The 19,041-nt window shown below is 50.6% G+C and overlaps 1 protein-coding gene across 2 annotated transcripts in view; it reads left to right on the plus strand.

The window, feature by feature from the left end:
- Positions 1 to 19,041, plus strand: part of LOC142464337 (uncharacterized) — a 222,954-nt gene that overhangs the window by 202,028 nt on the left and 1,885 nt on the right. Inside the window, exon 1 of one of the 2 annotated variants that reach the window (XM_075567853.1) lies at positions 266 to 350. The exons of the other annotated variant lie outside the window; for it this stretch is intronic. The gene's annotated coding sequence lies outside the window, so the exon portion shown is untranslated. Of the gene's footprint in view, positions 1 to 265; positions 351 to 19,041 lie in introns of those variants that run through there. 2 annotated transcript variants of the gene reach the window in all.

A 19,041-nucleotide genomic window follows, 5' to 3' on the forward strand; every position in this document is an offset into this window, starting at 1 on the left:
AAATGTCATATTACTTGATTAACTGATAATGTTCATTATCCATGAAGAAATATGACATTGATAAGTATTACTGATCATTTCCTTATTAACTCATATAGGGGGCCCCATTACATCTTATATTTGGGTTCTCAGCAGCCTGTATTACTTATGGCATAACCTTATCCAAGATGGCGGCTCTGGATTCAGTGGTGCTTCTGAGCATGCGCAGTACTAGCAAGCCCCCCAATTGGCTGTGACAGCAGGATGTGACGTTCCAGGGAGATTGCCCTGATTAGACATGACATTGGCAGCACTATGCAGGCTTTTGCGCATGCTCTAAACCTAGGCCTGTGATCCCGGGAACAGATCAGGTGATCACTCTTATCCCATTCCCCTCTTATCCCATCCCCCTCTTATCCCTTCCCCCTCTTATCCCATCCCTCTCTTATCCCATCCCCCTCTAATCCCATTCCCCTCTTATCCATTCCCCTCTTATCCCATCCCCCTCTTATCCCATCCCCCTCCCTATAACAATGCAATAAGGGGCACAGCGAGATGGGGGCGAGGGCGAGCGAGAGGCACAGGGAATGGGGATAGGGGGAGAGAGCGGCACAGCGAGAGGGGGAGAGCGCGGCACAGCGAGGGGGGAGAGCGCGGCACAGCGAGGGGGGAGAGCGCGGCACAGCGAGGGGGGAGAGCGCGGCACAGCGAGGGGGGAGAGCGCGGCACAGCGAGGGGGGAAGAGCGCGGCACAGCGAGGGGGGAGCGCGGCACAGCGAGGGGGGAGAGCGCGGCACAGCGAGGGGGGAGAGCGCGGCACAGCGAGGGCGGAGAGCGCGGCACAGCGAGGGCGGAGAGCGCGGCACAGCGAGGGGGGGAGAGCGCGGCACAGCGAGGGGGGGGAGAGCGCGGCACAGCGAGGGGGGGGAGAGCGCGGCACAGCGAGGGGGGGGAGAGCGGCACAGCGAGGGGGGAGAGCGGCACAGCGAGGGGGGAAGAGCGCACATTGAGGGGGGAAGAGCGGCACAGTGAGGGGGAAGAGCGGCACAGTGAGGGGGGAAGAGCGGCACAGTGGAGGGGGGAAGAGCGGCACAGTGGAGGGGGGAAGAGCGGCACAGTGTAGGGGGGAAGAGCGGCACAGTGGAGGGGGGAAGAGCGGCACAGTGGAGGGGGGAAGAGCGGCACAGTGGAGGGGGGATGAGCGGCACAGTGGAGGGGGAAGAGCGGCACAGTGAGGGGGAAGAGCGGCACAGGCAAGGGGCACAGGGAAGGGGCGAGGGGCACAGTGAGGTGGAGGGAGAGGGGCACAGTGAGGGGGAGATAGGGCGAAAGGCACATGGAGGAGGGGCGAGAGGCACAGGGAGGAGGGGGCGAGAGGCACAGGGAGGAGGGGGCGAGAGTCACAGGGAGGAGGGGGCGAGAAGCACAGGGAGGAGAGGCAAAGTGAGGGAGGGGGAGGAACGGAATTGGGGGGGGAGGGGCACAGTGGAGGTGGGAGAGGCACAGTGAGGGGCAGAGAGGCAGAGTGAAGAGGGTGGGGGAGAGGCAGAGTGAGGAGGTGGGGGAGAGACAGAGTGAGGAGGGTGGGAGAGAGGCAGAGTGAGGAGGGTGGGAGAGAGGAAGGGAGAGAGGCAGAGTGAGGAGGGCGGGAGAGAGGCAGAGTGAGGAGGGCGGGAGAGAGGCAGAGTGAGGAGGGCGGGAAAGGCAGAGTGAGGAGGGCGGGGGAGAAGCAGAGTGAGGGGGGCGGGAGCGAGGCAGAGTGAGGGGGGCGGGAGCGAGGCAGAGTGAGGGGGGCGGGAGCGAGGCAGAGTGAGGGGGGCGAGAGCGAGGCAGCGTGAAGGGGGCGGGAGCGTGAGGGGGCGGGAGCGTGAGGGGGGCGGGAGCGTGAGGGGGAGGCAGCGTGGCAGCGTGAGGGGGAGGGAGCGAGGCACAGGGAATGGGAGGGAGCGAGGCACAGGGAATGGGAGGGAGGGAGGCACAGTGGAGGTGGGAGAGGCACAGTGAGGGGCAGAGAGAGAGAGGCTAAGGAGGGGGGGAGAGAGGCAGAGTGAAGGGGGTGGGAAAGGCAGAGTGAGGAGGGTGGGAGAGGCAGAGTGAGGAGGGTGGGGGAGAGACAGAGTGAGGAGGGCGGGAAAGGCAGAGTGAGGAGGGTGGGGGAGAGGTAGAGTGAGGGGGCGGGAGCGAGGCAGAGTGAGGGGGGCGGGAGCGAGGCAGAGTGAGGGGGCGGGAGCGAGGCAGAGTGAGGGGGCGGGAGCGAGGCAGCGTGAGGGGGCGGGAGCGTGAGGGGGGCGTGAGGGGGAGGCAGCGTTACCATTGAGCTATAAGACTTTCTGATCTTTTCCAGTGAATAAAGGCATAGAAACCTACTGACATTACAGTGTCCATAGCCGCACGGCTATTCGCACTCAGTAGGAAATAAAATGGAAAAAAAAAAGACATAACACTCTCTGTGACACGCGCCCGGAGGGGGGGGGGGGGGCGGCGCATGCACAGCGCTAGTCCGCGATCTGCGGTCTGAGGGGAGAGAGAAAGTTTGTGACGGGAGGGGGTGTGGCGGTAGGTTTGCGGGGGCGTGGCCATGACGTCCCGCGGCTGGTTCGCCCTCATTGGCTGAACCGCCGGCGGGGGTGTGGCCACGCCTCCGTCACAAATGCCAATCTCAAACTCTCAAAGCCTGAGAGGAAGCGTGGCGTGCTGGCACACGAGGGCTGCGCCCTGCTCGGCCGTGCAATTTGTGGCTAGGTGCATGCTCATCTGGGGGCGCAGCCACAACGGCACTGAGCTGGTTCGCCCTCATTAGGTGAACCGCTTACGTCACGCGCTTGGAGGCGGCAAATTCAATTTTGCGTCTCAAGCCCCGATGCTCACCCTGGCCAGACACATAAGGCCTCGGCCAGGGTTCCTGCTAGCGTGCGGATGCGGGTGCTTTCCCTGGCCTTAGACAGCGCGCCGTCCGGTGGTGCGTCGGGGGTGTGTCGGCGGGCGGGCCAGTGACGTCATGGAGCTGGTTCGCCCTCATTCGGCGAACCGCTCACGTGACCGGACCTGCGCGCCGGCAAGCGGGGAAATGTAAAATTTGCCTAAGACCTACGCTTCCGCAAGCACGCAGAAGCGTAGGCGAGCCCCTACTAAAGCCGCTCTCATTGCGGCTGTAGGGGCTCAGTGCCGAGCGGAAGCGCGCCACACCCCCTCCCGTTACAAACTTTCTCTCTCCCCTCAGACCGCAGATCGCAGACTAGCGCTGTGCATGCGCCGCCCCCCCCCCTCCGGGCGCTTGTCACAGTGCTGACTGGGGACTCAGCCTAAAGCCGCGCTGATTACAGATGCAGGGGGTATAGAATGTCAATAGGAGAGTGTTCTGTCTTTTTTTTCCCATTTTATTTCCTAGTGAGTGCGAATAGCCGTGCGGCTATGGACACTGTAATGTCAGTAGGTTTCTATGCCTTTATTCACTGGCAAAAGATCAGAAAGTCTTATAGCTCAATGGTTATGCTCCAGGCCATTAGCATAGTGGACCAGGGTTCGATTCCTGGCTGGGATGTTTATTTTTTTCCATTTTATTTTCTACTGAGTGCGAATAGCCGTGCGGTTATTTGCACTCAACTGTGAATAGCCGTGCGGCTATTTGCACTCAACTGTGAATAGCCGTGCGGCTATTTGCACTCAACTGTGAATAGGCGTGCGGCTATTTGCACTCAACTGTGAATAGCCGTGCAGCTATTTGCACTCAACTGTGAATAGCCGTGCGGCTATTTGCACTCAACTGTGAATATCCACTGCCCTATTGCTGTCCCCCTATTGCTGTCCCCCTATTGCTGTCCCCCTATTGCTGTCCCCCTATTGCTGTCCCCCTATTGCTGTCCCCCTATTGCTGCCCCCCTATTGCTGCCCCCCTATTGCTGTCCCTTTGTGTTTGTTCATAGAAATTGCTGCTTTACCTGGAGATGTTTTTAGCCACAATGATTCTCACACGTGTTATTAGAAAGATTATTAGTTCCTGGGGAATATTACTTAACAAAGGTTTGATGGCAGATTCAGTCCCCTCAGTGTGTGGTATGGCAGTATAGTGCAGGGGTCTCCAAACTCCGTCCCCAAGAGCCGCCAACACGCCTCCTGTGCTGAAACAGGGATATCCATAAAAGCCGGCCTGTTGGCGGCTCTTGGGGACTGAGTTTGGAGACCCCCGGTATAGAGATTCTATATCCATAGTGACTTGTAGATACTTACTATCTGGCAAACATATTGTATTAATATTTATACAATTAGTGGTCTCTTTTATATAAGATGGTGTATTGTAAACTAGTGGCTGCCCCAAAAGATGCCCAATGGTTGTAAAATAATTAATAGCTGCGATTATAGGTATACCCGGGGGTTTGTTGTAGTTGATGGAAAATATTTAATAAAAATTGGACTCGGTACACAGAGTTACTAAGAGAAATCCATAATTGGTGCACAACAGTAATGGTTTGACTGATTTACAACTTATGATTTTGAGTATACTTGTGACGGTAGGGGTTGCTGGCATCACAAAACTGAAATGAAGCCCAGCCAGCTACCCCTAAATCCATGTAACTTGGCCACCTATGTAAGGTTTATTTCAACCAAATGTATTTAATATCTGGGGGAGAACAGGGGGTGTATAATGCACTATGTCTGTGAGACTGTATTCCAAATGCAACCCCCAAGTCTAGTTGCGCAAGCAATATGAGGTAAAGTGTTTGTGATCTGTGTGTAAGCACTGTGATTTGGGAGTCATGGCTGTAAAGTGTTCATTGGATTATGTGTACATTTGCATGGAGGGGACTCTGATTTAATCAGCTGAGGTTCCTGCAGATAAATTTGTATTGAGACAATGGTTGGGAGCATGGAGGTGTTAGGCTAAGGTCCCGTTGCACGCGTCCGCACGGCTGTCTTGCTTGCCGGCGGCGCGTGCAACTCACTGCACTGCGATCTGCGGTCTGTAGGAAACTTTTTCCGGTGCGGGGGGGCGTGGCCAAAACGGGCGGGGGGCGCGGCCATGACGTGAGGGGGCGGGACCGCAGCTAACATGTTCAGCCCCTCAACTCAACCGTTCAACTCCTCAGCCCCTCAACCGCTGAGCCCCTCAACCGCTGAGCCCCTCAACCGCTGAGCCCCTCAACCGCTCAGCCCCTCAACCGCTCAGCCCCTCAACCGCTCAGCCCCTCAACCGCTCAGCCCCTCAACCGCTCAGCCCCTCAACCGCTCAGCCCCTCAACCGCTCAGCCCCTCAACCCCTCAGCCCCTCAACCGCTGAGCCCCTAAACCGTTCAGCCCCTCAACCGCTCAGCCCCTCAACTGCTCAGCCCCTCAACCGCACACACACACGCACGCACGCACGCACACACACACGCACTCAGGCACACACAGCCGACCACACAAAACAGACACACAAGCAGCTCTCCTCCCCTCCTTCCCTCACTGGCTGACTCACGTTTCACGTGACGCGTCAGCGCTGAAAAGCACAATCCGGTTGTAGCTCCAGCAGGCTGACGCGTCACAGTACGCAGTCAGCCCTGCCGGAAGGAGGCAGCGGGGGGGCAAAGACCATTCGATTAAGGGTCTGGTGGCCTGCGGCCGCGCGCGCCGCCGGCCGCAGCGGGTTCGCAGCCTTACAGACATTTGGTGAGTGTGAAAGAGTGGACAATCAGGTTTGCTCTGATTGGCCAACAGCCCCTCCCATGGATAGCAACAAAGGGATATATAAGGGGTTCTGCTGATCAGAAAATTCAGATTCCTTGAGAGAGACTACAGAGAGAGAGACACTCTGGGAAGGAGTGTGGAGATTCCCTCAGAAGAGCATCTGAGAGTCATTCTGTGAAGGAGTCTTGGCAGTGACCAGCTGGAGGAGATACATGTCAGAGGCTCTGCTGTGTGGTCAGCACTCCGATATCCTGGACGGGAAGTGGACAGGGCAAGCCTTCTTGAAGCAGGCCCATGCAACTAGCGAGGCTAGTCTACTCCCAGGCCCCCAGTTGGTATTGTATCCATCTTTGTTTTGTCTGCTGGCGTGCCAGAATGAACCCCATTTTATGCAACAACTTTGTCCTGTCTGGTGCTAGTGATCCCAGTGGTTTCGGTGTAAAAGTACTGGTCTCCCGTGACAATACTCAATAAAATCATAAGCAAACACAGGAGAGAGAGAACTCCGCTAATTAGCACGCAATGACCTTGTGACGGTAAGTTTGTTACAGGCTATTAATAATACACGCCAAAAATATAACTGGGTTGAACTGAACACGGCTTAGATATGATAAAATATAATTTATTCCTTGAAAAAGGTGAACACACGAGATTATACAAATAACAAACAAAATATAGACCCTTACTTAAGATGGAATGATGAAACAGTCAAATCTTGACTGGCAGTTCATACAGCAATCTTGAATATCACAGAAGACACGAAAGACAATAGCCATAGGCTGAGCCTGGTTCTTATACAATTATTTCCCATTGAACACAACCTAAACCCAGCCCCTCTCATAAATCAGTGGTGAGGTTGACAGTTTTCCCCAGAGTAAAACTCCTCCCACCCAAGGACGTTTAAAAACTGCTTTTCCTATCTAAATAACTTCATAACTTCAGTTCAGTAATACTTACTGGCACGTGAGACATATTAATACATTCCGGCACGCATGATGCTCCCAATGAGACTAAATATTACCGTGTAATACTAAAATTAAGAGAGATATTAATATCTGTCTCTTAGGACCTGCTAGACATCGTGTGTCTGTAATCGTTATTTGCGGCTCGGTCCCCCGGTTTCACATATGTAATTTTTAGCACGTTCAGCTGAGGACATCTCGTGGTATTCTTATATTTAATAAGGTCACTCATTCTGATATCGCCTTCTGTAACCGCACCCCTGGCCCCCATAAAACACCTTGTCAAGAAAGGCTTTGAAGCTGGGCCCCCTGTCTAGGGAATGTTTGTCACAGGTGCTATATTTCACACCCAATGCTCCAGACTGGGTCCTAGCTGTCTCTAACAGCAATATACCCTTGGCCTGCAACTTAGGTATTAACATACTGTACACTCAACCCCCTCTGTACTTTTCACACCCAACTTCAATCAAGCCTGTTGAAGCCCAGATATTTCTGAAAAGACACCACACATATTTGTATTTTCCTAAACTGTAGCTCATTAACCCCTTAAGCCTCCCGCATCAATCCCAGTGTATGTGTTGGTGCAACACTGGAACAGAAACAATACATTTTTACAGGTGAATATACATTAGGATGCGGAAGCAAGGTAAAAACACATTACTGGACCACAGTCCAGTTAACCCCTTGCTTCCCAGGTGAGTAGGGGGTGGCCAAATGGGGTGTAACCCCTTTAATCCCGGGCCAAACCCCCTCTTTCATGACAGACAGACAGTGTGTAAAGTGAGAGAATTACAAGTAATCTTTAATAATGATTAAAATAAGATGTGCACAAAAAGAACAAACTACTACATTACACAAGACCAAATGCCAAAGTGGTGATGTCGACTGGATAATAATGGCGTAGTGCCACCCTAAGCTAGAAAATAGCCTGTGATATACGAATATACAGATATCAGGGGTATATAATTTACCCAACTAGGATGAAAACACATATAGCTATATCAGCGTATTGGATCATAGCCAAGATGTGTGAGCAGTAGTGGCCACGTAGATTAGTTTTGGTTAGTTAAGCCTACTTAAAGGCTAAAGCTGTACAATGTCCGGCATTATTGAAATCACTGCTCTCTGGTTAAAGTTTCAGGCATTATTCATTCAGTAATACCCGGAATTTTTGCAGCTTGCAATGTGTTTATTTCCAATGTGTTTATTTTCAGCCAATCAGCTTTCAGAACAGCTGACAGGGCAGGGGATTGGTCAGGAGACAGGCACAGCTCTCAAGACAGGGCAGTGGATTGGCCAGATAGCAGCAGGCTATAGTGACACCTTGGGTCACATGACGTTACACGACCCCGCGTGAGGTAATAAGGAGGAGGGGGTGCGCAACAACGGAGGAGAGCAGGCAGTGGGGGGGGGGGGGCAGCAAAAAAAGTTTGTGCACCCCTGGGTTAAGCTGTGAGGCTGGGATATATTCCAACCTGAGCCACAGTCTATCCTACAATGAGCAGCTGTAACATTTGCACTCACCACGAACAAGGCGGGACCCTGGTACTGAGGTGGGAAAGTACAGAACTGCGAACCCACAGTAGCGAAGGCACGCCTGGAGAGTGGATTGTCAACGTAGCCGGGTCTGGGTTGGAGAGAGTGGGTTAGTCCAGATACTTGCCGAGGTCGTGGGGCGGAGCAAGCAGTGTAGTCGTTATCCATTGTGCCGTGGTCAGGAGTTGGAGCCTGTAGGATAGTTGTGTCCAATAGCCGTGGTCGGGGATGGAGAAATGCGGGTAGTCAGAGGAAAGCCGGGGTCGTTATCCAGAGAGGGTCCAATAGTCAAGCCGGGTCGGCACACGTGAGAAACAGGAGACAAGATAGGTTAGGTACAGGGCAAAGGCACAGCGAAGCAGGAACACAAGGCTACAAGGGTTTATGCTCAGCAAAGAATGACTGAGCATGCAGGGTTTAAGTAGCAAAGCTGGAGCAATCAGTGCGAGAGACAGAGCGGAGGCGCGGCCCCTGCGGGAGCAGGTATTGGACAGAGGATATTATATAATAGTGAAAAGATAAGCAAGCGCAAATAACATTACTTATAAATCAAATAACACAGATGGTATACTATCCTTAATGAGTGCAGCTCCCGACGTAGAATTCAAACCAAATTCAACCAGCAAACGAAGGAGAAACAGGTGCGCAAATCACATCAGGACATGGAAAGAAAGTAGAAACACAAAATAGTGCAATATTGTCAACCCCAACAAATGATTTCAGTGTTGAAAGCTCTATAAAATTTGCACTCACGTGTGTAACGGGGTATGAAAGCGTTGTGGTTATTAGAAGTTACCAACTTTTGTCTCCAGATAGGTACTCCAGATCCATAGAGAGGGGGGGAAATCCATATACAAAAAAAGGGAAAGCAAAAATAGTATAGTACTGTTTTAATATTAAATATTAATATTAAAAACACAAAGTATTCCACTTACGAATGACGAAAGACGACTTCATTCATCCCAGTGCATGCTGTGACGGCTGCGGAGCAGATGCTGTTGCTGTGAACATCATTGTCTGACCATATGACCCAGGGTGGTCTGAATGCTCACAAACAAAGGTACTTATGCAAGGTACTTAACCGAATCGCGGTATAGCGAGGCGCGTTATAACGGGGTTTAGCTGTATATATATATATAGCACCACCCTGAGGAAGATCCCCCTGTGGGATCGAAACGTTGGAGTTATGTGCTGTATTTATTTTCATTCACCTGAGTGCTGTCTCCCTTTTTGCTGCTATGCGGTAATGTATACTTTTATATATATATACACACACACACACACACACACACACACACACACACACACACTCTGTATATGTGTGTGTATGCAACTTGTGGCAATGTATTGCTGCTGCTGCTACCGCCACTAGTGATTGAAGATGCTTTCCACAAACTTGAAGTTTTGTGAGATTGTCATCAGCGTTGGTTATAAATAATAGAAATGACATAAGCTAATATACAATTCCATATACCATTAACGCAGCAACCGTACCTGCAACAGCAATGTCTTCGGCATCTCCCCCTACAACTACTGTCAATAAGGCTGCGCGGCGTAAAATGGCGCTGCGTTGCCATGCCAACGGGATCGTCACGTGAGGTAACAGCATTACGTGATTCCCGTTGCCATGACAATGAGATGCCACATGTCATGACGTGATGCGGTGCCACGTTGTCATGGCAACTTGACGCCGCATGGCGCCCCGTTGTCATGGCAACAGTGTCATTTAAAAAAAAAAATCTCCGGGTTGGCTGTCAGTCGAAGGTGGCAACCCTGGCCGTGCGTGACACGAGCGGGGGCGGGACCAAGCTCTGCGGTGTTTGCAGAAAGCCTGTGTGCGCGCACGCGCTCTGTAAGCAGCGCGGAGGCGTGTTGAGTAATAGGTAAGGAGGGAACACGTCGCAGAGGACGTGTTCCCCGATTCCTTACTGCAGCCACCTTTCCTTGTTTCAACATTGTCCCTCATTTCCTCTAGATTCTAAGATCTGATGATCAAGGCCCTCATTACCTCTATCTGTTTGTGCATGTTTGTCCTTACTTGTATGTAACTGATTATGTAATATACATAACTCCATGTACCCCATTGTATCGCGCTGCAGAATGTTGGCGCTTTACAAATAAATAATATTTCCCATGCTTATAGCTGTGCCAAAGGTCTAAGCACACACATGTAATAGCAGTAGTCATAAAGGGATTTCTTACCCTAGGAGAAAGGTGGGAATAGCTTTTTGCTGCAGCAGTAAGTTTGGGAAGTATATTTTTTCTTGCATTTTCTTTTTGTTTCAAATTTTTTATTAGGCAGTTACAATATTTCACAACATTATAGGTACATTTGATATAACAGCCTAATCCAGGTTTTTACTTTTCAACTGGGGGGGGGGGGGGGGGTAAGGAGATAGACTCAACGCCCCCCCTGACCCTTCGGGGGCTGTCGGGGTGACGTGAGTATGGAAACAGAAATGGGGTTATAAGGAGATAGAAAGTGAGAGAGTGGGGGGGGGGGGAAGGAGTGAGAGGGGGAGGGGGCATTGCTCCCCTTCTCTTTGGCTTCCCTTTTTAGGGCCTTAGTTCTATTTGTTGTGTCCCTCTATTTCTATAGGGGGTTTCGGCGCAGGAGCGCCATTTGAGTTATCCAGGGGTCCCAAATGTTATTAAAAGAGGTGGTGGATCTTTTCAAAAAGGCGGATAATCTCTCCATATCCATCACCTCTTGCACTCTTTTTATCACTGTTTGCTTGGAGGGGGGAGACACCTTCTTCCAGGCGGCCGCCACCGCACATCTAGCCGCAGTGAGAATGAAGGAGACTAATTTGCCTGTTGGTCGGTCCAGCGTATCTAAGGGCCTGGCCAACAGATAGGTCAGCGGGTCAATGGGTATTTTGAGGTCCGTAACCTCTTCAATTAGTTTTTGAATGGTTTCCCAGTATCTTTGAATTTCCGGGCATGACCACCAGATGTGGGCCATGTCCCCCTTTTGACCGCAGCCTCTCCAGCATAAATCGGATGCCTGGGGGTAGATTTGATTTATTCTAACTGGGGTAAGATACCAGCGAAATAGTATTTTATATATATTTTCTTTGATTGTGGTACATATGGAAGTTCCTGAGGCATTTCCCCAAATACTTTCCCAATCCTCTGGGTCTATAACTGTATCCAATTCTGCTGCCCAATGCAGCATATAATCGTGCATGGGGGCTCCGGGTGCCTTCTCCAGTTCTGCACAAATTTGCGTTATAAGACCTCTTTGGTGGCCTGTCTCTCTGCAGAGCCGTTCGAATCCAGTGAGAGGGGGAAATTCCAACGTTGGGGATAATGTTTGAATAAAGTGCCGAATTTGTAGGTATTTGAAAACGTTTAATCCTACCATTTCATATTTAGTTTGTAGTCTTTGATAACTCAGGAACTCCCTGAATCTCAGGAGGTCGGCAACCACTTTGATATCTTTTGTTTTGAATTGATCGAATTGTCTGGGCTCACATCCAGGTGGGAATTTCGGATTTTCGTGAATTGGTGTAAGTTGGGATTGAGGTGTTGTGAGCTTAAATTTGTATTTGCATTTCGACCAGGTCTCCCATGTGTGTCTCATAGGGCCTAATTTGAGTTTGCTGTTCTGCATGTCTTCCTTACTCAGGGACCAAAGGCAGGCCAGCAGTGAGGGCGTCCCGGCATAGTGCGTTTCTATCTCTAGCCAGCAGTTTTGATTTGGGTTAGCGTTCCAGACCACTACCTGTCGCAGTTGTGCGGCTAGGTAGTATCTTGTGATGTCTGGGACTCCCATTCCTACCCTCCTCCTTGCGGCCAAAAGAACCGTTCTGGGGACTCTGGGTTTCTTCCCTTGCAAATGAATTGGAAGATTAGCTTTTGGATGTTTTTTAATTCCGAGCCGGGGATGTGGATCGGGAGAGTCTGAAAGTAATATAGCAATCTAGGGAGTATGTTCATTTTAACTGAGATCATTCTCCCAATCCAAGATATCTGGTATCCCCCCCATTTATTTAGATCTTGTTTGATTTTTTGGAACAGGGCCGGAAAGTTATGTTGATATAATGATTGGTAGGTCCTCGATATCTTGACTCCCAAATATTTGATACAGGAGGAGCTCCATCGATAGTTAAAGTTTAGTTTGAGGAGTTTCACCTCCGGCTCTGGCAGGCTTAGATTCAAGGCTTCCGATTTATCATTATTAATCTTATATCCTGAGATTTTTCCAAAATCTCGGAGTTCTTTTTGGAGGTTGGGTAGGGACATTTGGGGTTTGGAGAGAGTTAAGATGACATCGTCTGCGAATAGGGATATTTTGTGCTGCCTGTGGCCAATTTCTATTCCTTGGATGTCTATATTGAGTCGTATTGCCGATGCCAGTGGCTCTATGGTAAGTGCAAAGAGGAGAGGAGATAGGGGGCATCCCTGTCGAGTTCCATTTGTAATCTCGAATCTCTGGGTATTGCCCCCCGGTAATTTTACTGTAGCTGACGGGTTTTGGTAGAGTCTACGGACCCCTTCTAAGTATGCGTCTTTGAAGCCAAATTTGCGCATAGTATGGTCCAAAAATTGCCAGTTTATTCTATCGAACGCCTTCTCTGCATCTAAGCTTAAAAGTAGTGCTTTGGTCCCTGTGAGGTGTACATGGTCAATAATGTTGATTATCTTCCGAGTGTTGTCTGAGGCTTGCCTGCCCGCGACAAATCCTACTTGATCAATATTAATTAGTCTCGGTAAGATGGGGTTCAATCTGTTTGCAAGTATTTTACTGTATAATTTGAGATCACTGTTGAGGAGGGAGATTGGACGATAGCTTCCACATTGCATCGGGTCTCTGCCGTCCTTGTGTATGATAGCTAGGTTGGCTAGAGACATTGAGGGGGGAATTTGGTTCCCTTCCATAAAGTGGTTGAATGTTTTTAAAAGATGCGTGGATAGTGTGGGCAAGAATCTCTTGTAGTAGACATTTGTGAAACCGTCAGGGCCAGGAGACTTAGTTATTTTTAGTGATTTGACCGCCTTTTCCAGTTCCTCTTTTGTAATCTCAGCATTGAGGACCGTGTTTTCCTCCTCTGTTAATACAGGGAGTTGACATTTGTCTAGGTATTGTGTTATGAGCTCTGTTGCTATAGGTTCAGATCGGCCGTTTTTAGATCTTAGGTTATAGAGCTCAGTATAATATTTTGTAAATTCCGCTGCTATTTTGCTGTCACTGTATTGTATCTCCCCAGACCTACTCTTGATCGCTGATATTTGTGATCTTTTTTGTACCCCTCTCAATTTACTGGCCAAGAGTCTATCGGCCTTGTTACCCTTGTCATAATATTGTTGAGTGGTCCATTTGAGGGCCTTTTCAACATCCTCCAGCTGAGCTTGCCTAAGTTTTGTTCTGGCCATTAGCAATGTTTTGTATATCTTTTTTGAAGGGTTATCCTTATGGGTTTGTTCTATTGTTTTGATACTATCTGTGAGTTCTTTGATTATTGCTTGGCGGGCTTTTTTCCTGTGGGATGCGATGGAAATAAATTTCCCTCTGATAGTTGCCTTATGGGCTTCCCATAGGATTGCTGGAGAGGAGACTGTCCCTGCGTTGAAAAAGAAATAGTCCTTAAGTGAGGTTCTAATTTCCCTTTCTACTTCAGGGTGATTAAGAAGTGAATCATTTAGTCTCCAGGAGTAATTCGTTGTTTTCTCAAAGGGTATTGATAGTGTCAGGGTGATCGGACCAGGTGATTGAGCCAATGTCTGATTCAATGGCTGCCGCCATCACATTTTTGGTGGTTAGAAAATAGTCTATTCGAGAGTAGGTCTGGTGAGGTGCTGAGTAAAAGGTGTAGTCTCTCTGACCCTGATGTTGGGTTCTCCAAACATCCACCAGTGAGAACTCGCTCATGATTCCCCTAAACCTTTTCCCCTTTTCCCCTTATCCCCCTAATCCTTTTCACATTTGCTTATAACTCTGGGTTCTGAAACAACATGCATTTTTGATTGTGGTTAAGGGCTTGACATGAAGGGTTTCAGAGTCCGTTTAACCTTTGCATTCAGCTTCATTTTTAAAACAATAAACAACAGTTAACGCTTCTCTTCCCGCTGCGGGACACATTAAACCATTTTGTTTTGTTCCCTGTTTCACATGGGATGGGTATTTTACCAGGGAGATCCATTTACTATTGCCTATGTGTATTGATCCCCTCGGATCTGTATATCTTCAATTCAGCTCCCCACTGCTGGTCCCCATGGGTCCAGATCTAGGCCTGCATTTTGCCCCGGAAGGTTAGTCGGTGTTGGGAAAAAAGGGGGGTGGGGAAGGAGGAGGGGGGTGGGGAGATAGGTGGAGGGTAATTAAGAGGGGAGTGGCGGGGGGTAATTGGGAGAGAAAAAAAAAGGGGGGGGGTAAGGGCAAGCTGGGTGGGGAGGGGGGGGATAGGGTGGGGGGTGTGGGGGGGGATGGGAAGGGGGTACATAGTAAAAAATCCTTTGCACATTGGCTTATAACTCTGGGTTCTGAAACAACATGCATTTTTGATTGTGGTTAAGGGCTTGACATGAAGGGTTTCAGAGTCTGTTTAACCTTTGCATTCAGCTTCATTTTTAAAACAATACACAACAGTTAACATTTCTATTCCTGCAGCGGGACACAGTAAATCAATTTGTTTTGTTCCCTGTTTCCCATGGGGTGGGTTTTTTACCAAGCAGATCCATTTACTATTGCCTATTTGGGTCGATCCCCTCGGATCTTCATATCCCCATTTCCTTTCCCCGCTGCTGATCCCCATGGGTCCAGATCCAGACCTGCATTGTACCCCTGAAGGTTGTTTGTCGTTGGGGAAGAGAGGGGGGGGGAGGGGATGGAGGCGGAGGGCAACTGAAAGGGGGGGGGGTGGGAGGGGGGGGCAGGTGGGGGGGGAATGTGGGGGGGGAGCGGGGGGGAAGGAGGGAGGGGGGTGGGGGGGGGGGCAGGGGTGGGGTGGAGGTGGTGGGGGGGTAATTGGGAGGAGACTTAGTGGTCCTTATTTTGTTTTTGAGAGTTATATGGGATAAGCGGTCTGCTGCAGCCTTTATAACGGACACTTCAGGTAAAATACAACAGTATCATCAGCATTGTTTATTATGTGATCCCTTTAACGGACATAGTTTCCTACGAAGAGGGGGGGGGAGGGGGGGGTATGTGGGAAACGTGAGTACCCAAAGCGGGTCAGCTTTGTTCATATTTGTTATGCGTGTTACGGCAGATCTGAGATCTGGGGCCCCTTCGGGTCTGGTCCGACCATAGGTGGACAGGCAGGTAGTAGACTCGGCCCGGGACCCCACAGTACTGATAAAAGGGTGGTACATCGTTTTGCAGGCCCACAGTCTCGCGCTGAGCGCGTTTCTCCTTTAGTGTCTGGGGACTAGTCTTACGGGGCGCTGTACTCACGGTTAAGATGAGGAGATTGTCCGCGATCTCCGCCTTTCGGTCACGTACCTCGGGAAGTGTTTACACCGCGGCTTTTGCTCCTATTCCTCCCCGGGAGTTTTTCCCCCGCGGATGGCGGAGGAAGGAGACAGGGAGGGGGAGGAAAGATAACACGAGGGGGCAGGCCACGGCTTTCCTTCAGCCGCTCTCCTCTCTCGCATGACAGAGGGGTTGCTTCCTCCTCCTTCCGATCCCCTCCCCGGACCGGCTTCAGGTAGCTGTTTCTGGGCCTCGGGGAAATCCTGGGTGTGATGGCGGCCATCTTTGTTCCGCGTTCCTTCGGGTGCCGATCTAGGAATGGTGGGGGCCGTCTGCAGTCGACGGTGGGGTTTGCCTCTGGGGTTCTTGCTTCCGTGGGTTCACTGTAGTCCTGGTTTCCGCTGGAATCATGGGGCGTCCGCTGTCAACATAGGAGGGTGGAGCCTTGCTGGGGAGAAACAGTCAACTGGGATCGAAGTAATGTAGGTAAGTTTTGGCATCTTTATCTTCGTGCTTGTTGTTGCTTTTGTCCAGCTAGCCGTTGTGATGCCCTGACCGTTGGTTCTTCAGCGTCCCGGTTGTGGGCCCCGGATGTGTCCGAATCCCATGCTGGAGGGGGTCAAGGCCTATAGCTTTGGCCAGGCGGGTCATCTCTGTGGGGTGCCTTATTGTGTGGAATTTTCCGTTTCGGTTTACGATTAATTTGAAAGGGAAGCCCCATTTATATTTTATGCCTTGTTCCCTCATCAGTTTAGTTAATGGCTGTAGTTCCCGCCGTTTGTCGACAGTAAGCTTTGATAGGTCATTGTAGACCTGGAGATGGTCGTCTCGGAATGTGATGGGTTCCTTCGCCCTGCTGGCCCTCATGATTTTGTCTTTGACCGTATATCGGTGGAGGCGCGCTATGACGTCCCTCGTTTTATTCGGGTCATCTGAGCGCGATCCCAGGGTGCGGTGGGCCCTGTCCATCTCCAGGTCTTTTACCTCGAGGTCGTCGCACAGTGATATGAAGAGATCAGTGAGGTATGTCTGCAGCTGGCCGGGGAGAACAGATTCAGGGATGCCTCTTAACCTGATATTCTGTCTTCTATCACGATTTTCGTGATCTTCTAGTGTGTCCTTCAGGTTACTAACCTCCATTCCCAACCTGAATATCTCCTCCTCTGCGACTGTTTGTGCCTGGTGTGTTTCCCCCATCTTGACTTCCAGGGCAGTCGTGCGTTCCATTAGGCCATTAATGTCCTGGCGTAGCTCCGCTACTACTGCTCGGAGGTCACTCTGGATAGAGACGTGCAGGTCATCCAGCATACCCTTCATCATTTCCTGCATATATGCTCGGGTGAGGGTCGTCTCTGGGTTATGGGTGTCCTCTCCCCGGTCGCGCTCCGGGACCTGCGGCCTTGCACCTCGTGCGCTCGTGGAGCCGATGCCATCTTGAGATTTGCCGGCTGCCTCAGCGGTTTTTTGTGAGGGGGAGAAGAATTTCGTCACCCCTTGTGCAGGTTGTGATTTTTGTTTAGCTGCCATGCCTGCTTGTTCGGGCAGCTGTAGTTAGTATTTTGGGGTCTGGGGGTTGGGGGGAAAGGCGCTTTTAGTCTTGTTTAGCTAGTAGGGTCTGCGGAGCTCCTGTCTCACACAGCCATTCCTGTTGGCGTCCTGGACACGCCCCCCTCTTTAGAACATTTTTAATGGGGAAAAGTCATTTAATCGTGTCAGTGTCCGCTGTGCCGCTCCTCTGCATGCGAGCCACTTTATTGCATCTATGCTTGGGTTTTCAGGGGTTATACGGACATTGCCTAGTGGCCGGGGCATGTGTAACTGCTTTTGTTTTTTTATTCTCCTGCCTCAGCAGCCCCTGGGCTAGGATTATGCTGATTTTCTATGTTGTGGTGTTTATTTATTTATTTATGTTCCTGGGGGGAGATGTGCCTTTAAATCCAACCTGCGATCTTGGATTTTGCCGACACGCAGGCTGAAACGCAAGGAGCCAGACAGCTCCGATCCAGGCGCCAGCTGTTCTCAGCCCCTCTCCTCGCAGCGACGGTGCAGACAGGTGGAAGGCAGCACAGGGAGGCAGGGGGGGGATAGCGGGAAGGCGCGCTGATCGAGTTTACTGCCGGCCGGGAGAGGTAAGCACGGCGTGCAGCTACAGCGCCATGGCGGCCATTTTCGTTAGCCTCTAGCCGCACCGGAGCCCTGCGCCACCACCGCAGGCCCCACCAGCAGCCTCAGTCCCCCCCTCACAGTGTGGACGCCGGGAGGTGACCTTTTGGGATTTTTATTCGGCAGGTACCACTTTTTTACCTAGTATGCAGATATAAATGTCCTTCCAACTGCCTCCGGCTGCTTTGCTTCACTACTTTGAGAGGTTTTACTTGCTGTTTTTATTCAGTCACGGCAGCCATCTTAGATTTTTGGCGGCCTGCCAGGGAAGCCTCCGGGGACTGTTATTTTGCCTCTGGGCTCTACTTTGACTATTTTCCAGCCCGTATGGAGCCCTCCACGTTTAGAGGGGGTCTTCCCCCAGTAGTAAAATCAGTTTGGGGGGAGAAGATCTGTTTTTTTTGGACCCTTTTCACCCTGTATTGGGGATCTTTAGGACGGAGCTCCTCTGAAACACGTCTTCCCTGCTTCACGTCTTGGCCACGCCCCCTTGCATTTTCTTTTTAAGATTTTTTGCACCATTATTTAGGGCACTTTTTGTTAACCAGTTTTAATTTCAGTGTAACAGTAGAAAAAAATGTGTGATGCTCTCAAGACAAATGTGTAGTTTGTGAAAATAAGCAATAAATTGGAAAACAACCTGTTCATATGCAGATGTCCTATTGGATCAGGTAATGAGCTATCCCACAAGGCAATGAGGTAATGATAGTTACCAATTGATGATCCTTGGATATTGATTGAGGCATAGCTGGAATGGACTCACTTGGGAAAGCAGATTCCACGATGAGCAGAAAGTCCTTGTAGATATCCAGCACCTCCAGGTCCTTGATAAAGGACCATTAAGGTCTGAAACGCGTTGGTGTGCTTTGTTACTGATTTTTTGACCCATGAAATAGCTTTATTTTGGGAACGCATACCCTGTGGTTTATTGGCTGTTTTTTACAGCACTGGAGATAGTGCTCCGTTCTTTTCCCGCTCCCTTTTTGTTAATTTCAGTGTAGCGCAAATCGGGGAAAATGATGTGACATTAAACTAAAATAGGAACAGACGTCCATGTCGTAATCAGCCAAAATAATCTAGTGTACGCTTTGTATATACCCTTTTGTAGATGTTCGTGGTCAGATAGTCATGAGATGCCAATAGCTACAGCAGCGGCCAGCGTTATTCTATGCCGGGAGCCATGGCGGGAATTCCATTCTCCCCGGGCGGCGCGCGGCTATTCTCGTCCGTCTCGGCCGGTTTCCCGCGCCTCGGGCGCTTTCAAATGATAAGCGCCATTAGCGCTTATCTTTGGAAGCGGCCGCCGCGCGGGAAACTGCGGGG

This window comes from Ascaphus truei, chromosome 12, assembly GCF_040206685.1.
Source record: "Ascaphus truei isolate aAscTru1 chromosome 12, aAscTru1.hap1, whole genome shotgun sequence".
NCBI lineage: Eukaryota > Metazoa > Chordata > Amphibia > Anura > Ascaphidae > Ascaphus > Ascaphus truei.